Genomic DNA, 4926 nt, shown 5'->3' on the forward strand with positions numbered 1-4926 from the left:
CTTTGTTGTGCAGAAGCTTTTAATTTTAATTAGGTCCCATTTGTTTATTTTTGCTTTTATTTCCAATATTCTTGGAGGTGGGTTATAGAGGATCCTGCTGTGATTTATATCAGAGAGTGTTTTGCCTATGTTCTCCTCTAGGAGTTTTATTTATTTATTTATTGTATTGGAGAAGGCAATGGCAACCCATTCCAGTACTCTTGCCTGGAAAATCTCATGGATTGGGGAGCCTACTGGGCTGCCATCTATGGGGTCGCATAGAGTCGGACATGACTGAAGCAACTTAGCAGCAGGAGCTTTATAGTTTCTGGTCTTACATTTAGATCTTTAATCCATTTTGAGTTTATTTTTGTGTATCATGTTAAAAAGTGTTCTAGTTTCATTCTTTTACAAGTGGTTGACCAGTTTTCCCAGCACCACTTGTTAAAGAGATTGTCTTTTCTCCATTGTATATTATTAACTCCTTTGTCAAATATAAGTTGTCCATAGGTGCGTGGATTTATCTCTGGGCTTTTTATTTTGTTCCATTGATCTATATTTCTGTCTTTGTGCCAGTACCATACTGTCTTGATGCCTGTGGCTTTGTAGTAGAGCCTGAAGTCAGGCAGGTTGATTCCTCCAGTTCCACTCTTCTTTCTCAAGATTGCTTTGGCTATTCAAGGTTTTTTTTTTTTTTTTTGTATTTCCATACAAATTGTGAAGTTATTTGCTCTAGTTCTGTGAAAAATACCATTGGTAGCTTTATAGGGATTGCACTGAATCTATAGATTGTTTTGCGTAGTATACTCATTTTCACTATATTGATTCTTCCAATCCATGAACATGGTATATTTCTCCATCTATTAGTGTCCTGTTTGATTTTTTTCACCAGTGCTTTATAGTTTTATATATATAGGTCTTTAGTTTCTTTAGGTAGATATATTCCTAAGTATTTTATTCTTTTCATTGCAATGGTGAATAGAATTGTTTCCTTAATTTCTCTTTTCTCATTATTAGTGTATAGGAATGAAAGGGATTTCTGTGTGTTGATTTTATATCCTGCAACTTTACTATATTCATTGATTAGCTCTAGTAATTTCCTAGTGGAGTCTTCAGGGTTTTCTATATAGAGGATCATGTCATCTACAAACAGTGAGAGTTTTACTTTTCTTTTCCAATCTGGATTCCTTTTATTTCTTTTTCTGCTCTGATTGCTGTGGCCAAAACTTCCAAAACTATGTTGAATAGTAGTGGTGAGAGTGGGCACCCTTGTCTTGTTCCTGACTTTAGAGGAAATGCTTTCAATTTTTCACCATTGAGGATAATGTTTGCTGTGGGTTTGTCATATATAGCTTTTATTATGTTGAGGTATGTTTCTTCTATTCTTGCTTTCTGGAGAGTTTTTTTTTTTATCATAAATGGATGTTGAATTTTGTCAAAGGCTTTCTCTGAATCTATTGAGATAATCATATGGCTTTTATTTTTCAATTTGTTAATGTTGTGTATTACATTGATTGATTTGCAGATATTTAAGAATCCTTGCATCCCTGGGATAAAGCCCACTTGGTCATGATATATGATCTTTTTAATGTGTTGTTGGATTCTGATTGCTAGAATTTTGTTAAGGATTTTTCCATCTATGTTCATCAGTGATATTGGCCTGTAGTTTTTTTGTGTGGCACCTTTGTCAGATTTTGGTATTAGGGTGATGGTGGCCTCATAGAATAAGTTTGGAAGTTTATCTTCCTCTGCAATTTTCTGGAAGAGTTTGAGTAGGACAGGTGTTGGCTCTTCTCTAAATTTTTGGTAGAATTTAGCTGTGAAGCCGTCTGGACCTGGGCTTTTGTTTGCTGGAAGATTTCTGATTACAGTTTCAATTTCCGTGCTTGTGATGGGTCTGTTAAGATTTTCTATTTCTTCCTGGTTCAGTTTTGGAAAGTTGTACTTTTCTAAAAATTTGTCCATTTCTTCCACGTTGTCCGTTTTATTGGCATATAGTTGCTGATAGTAGTCTCTTATGATCCTTTGTATTTCTGTGTTGTCTGTTGTGATCTCTCCCTTTTCATTTCTAATTTTATTGATTTGATTTTTCTCCCTTTGTTTCTTGATGAGTCTGGCTAATGGTTTGCCAATTTTATTTATCCTCTCAAAGAACCAGCTTTTGGCCTTGTTGGGTTTTGCTATGGTCTCTTTTGTTTCTTTTTCATTTATTTCTGCCCTAATTTTTAAGATTTGTTTCCTTCTTCTAACCCTGGGGTTCTTCATTTCTTCCTTTTCTAGTTAATTTAGGTGCAGAGTTAGTTTATTTATTGACTTTTTTCTTGTTTCTTGAGGTATGCCTGTATTGCTATGAACCTTCCCCTTAGCACTGCTTTTACAGTGTCCCGTAGGTTTTGGGTTGTTGTGTTTTCATTTTCATTCATTTCTATGCATATTTTGATTTCTTTTTTGATTTCTTCTGTGGTTTGTTGGTTATTCAGCAGCGTGTTGTTCAGCCCCTATATGTTGGAATTTTTTATAGTTTTTCTCCTTTAATTGAGATCTAATCTTACTGCATTGTGGCCAGAAAAGATGCTTTGAATTATTTCTTTTCTTTTTTTTTGAATTTGCCAAGGCTAGATTTATGGCCCAGGATGTGATCTATCCTGGAGAAGGTTCCGTGTGAGCTTGAGAAAAATGTGAAATTCATTGTTTTGGGGTAAAATGTCTTATAGATATCAATTAGGTCTAACTGGTCTATTGTATCATTTAAAGTTTGTGTTTTCTTGTTAATTTTATGTTCATTTGATCTACCCGTAAGTGTGAGTGGGGTATTAAAATCTCCCACTATTATTGTGTTATTGTTAATTTCCCCTTTCATACTTGTTAGCATTTGTCTTACATATTGCCCTGCTCCTATGTTGGGTACATATATATTTATAATTTTTATATCTTCTTCTTGGATTGATCCTTTGGTCATTATGTAGTGTCCTTCTTTGTCTCTTTTCACAGCCTTTGTTTTAAAGTCTATTTTATCTGATATGAGTATTGCTACTCCTGCTTTCTTTTGATCTCTATTTGCATGGAATATCTTTTTCCAGCCCTTCACTTTCAGTGTGTATGTGTCCCTTGTTTCGAGGTGGGTCTCTTGTAGACAACAAATATCAGATCAGATCAGATCAGTCACAGTCGTGTCCGACTCTTTGCAACCCCATGAATTGCAGCACGCCAGACCTCCCTGTCCATCACCAACCCCCGGAGTTCAATCAGACTCACCTCCATTGAGTCAGTGATGCCATCCAGCCATCTCATCCTCTGTTGTCCCCTTCTCCTCTTGCCCCCAATCCCTCCCAGCATCAGAGTCTTTTCCAATGAGTCAATTCTTCGCATGAGGTGGCCAAAGTACTGGAGTTTCAGCTTTAGCATCAGTCCTTCCAAAGAAATCCCAAGGCTGATCTAATTCAGAATGGACTGGTTGGATCTCCTTGCAGTCCAAGGGACCCTCAAGAGTCTTCTCCAACACCACAGTTCAAAAGCATCAATTCTTCGGTGCTCAGCCTTCTTCACAGTCCAACTCTCACATCCATACATGACCACAGGAAAAACCGTAGCCTTGACTAGATGAAATTTTGTTTGCAAAGTAATATCTCTGCTTTTGAATATTCTATCTAGGTTGGTCATAACTTTCCTTCCCAGGAGTAAGCATCTTTTAATTTCATGGCTGCAGTCACCATCTGTAGTGATTTTGGAGCCCAGAAAAATAAAGTCTGACACTGTTTCCACTGTTTCCCCATCTATTTCCCATGAAGTGATGGGACTGGATGCCATGATTTTCGTTTTCTGAATATTGAGCCATAAGCCAACTTTTTCACTCTCCACTTTCACTTTCATCAAGAGGCTTTTGAGTTCCTCTTCACTTTCTGCCATAAGGGTGGTGTCATCTGCATATCTGAGGTTATTGAGATTTCTCCGGGCAGTCTTGATTTCAGCTTGTGCTTTTTCCAGCCCAGCGTTTCTCATGATGTACTCTGCATAGAAGTTAAATAAACAGGGTGACAATATACAACCTTGACGAACTCCTTTTCCTATTTGGAACCAGTCTGTTGTTCCATGTCCAGTTCTAACTGCTGCTTCCTGACCTGCATATAGGTTTCTCAAGAGGCAGGTCAGGTGGTCTGGTATTCCCATCTCTTTCAGAATTTTCCACAGTTTATTGTGATCCACACAGTCAAACGCTTTGGCATAGTCAATAAAGCAGAAATAGATGTTTTTCTGGAAATCTCTTGCTTTTTCAATGATCCAGCAGATGTTGGCAAGTTGATCTTTGGTTCCTCTGCCTTTTCTAAAACCAGCTTGAACATCAGGAAGTTCACAGTTCACGTATTGCTGAAGCCTGGCTTGGAGAATTTTGAGCATTACTTTACTAGAGTGTGAGATGAGTGCAATAGTGTGATAGTTTGAGCATTCTTTGGCATTGCCTTTCTTTGGGATGGAATGAAAACTGGCCTTTTCCAGTCCTGTTGCCACTGCTGAGTTTTCCAAATTTGCTGGCATATTGAGTGCAGCATTTTCACAGCATCATCTTTCAGGATTTGGAATAGTTCAACTGGAATTCCATCATCTCCACTAGCTTTGTTCATAGTGATGCTTTCTAAGGCCCACTTGACTTAACATTCCAGGATGTCTGGCTCTAGGTCAGTGATCACACCATCGTGATTATCTGGGTCATGAAGATCTTTTTTGTACAGTTCTTCTGTGTATTCTTGCCATCTCTTCCTAATATCTTCTGCTTCTGTTAGGTCCATACCATTTCTGTCCTTTATCGAGCCCATCTTTGCATGAAATGTTCTCTTGGTATCTCTAATTCTCTTGAAGAGATCTCTAGTCTTTCCCATTCTGTTGTTTTCCTCTATTTCTTTGCATTGATCGCTGAGGAAGGCTTTCTGATCTCTCCTTGCTATTCTTTGG

The sequence above is a fragment of the Bos javanicus genome, chromosome 9 (genome assembly GCF_032452875.1).
Source record: "Bos javanicus breed banteng chromosome 9, ARS-OSU_banteng_1.0, whole genome shotgun sequence".
NCBI lineage: Eukaryota > Metazoa > Chordata > Mammalia > Artiodactyla > Bovidae > Bos > Bos javanicus.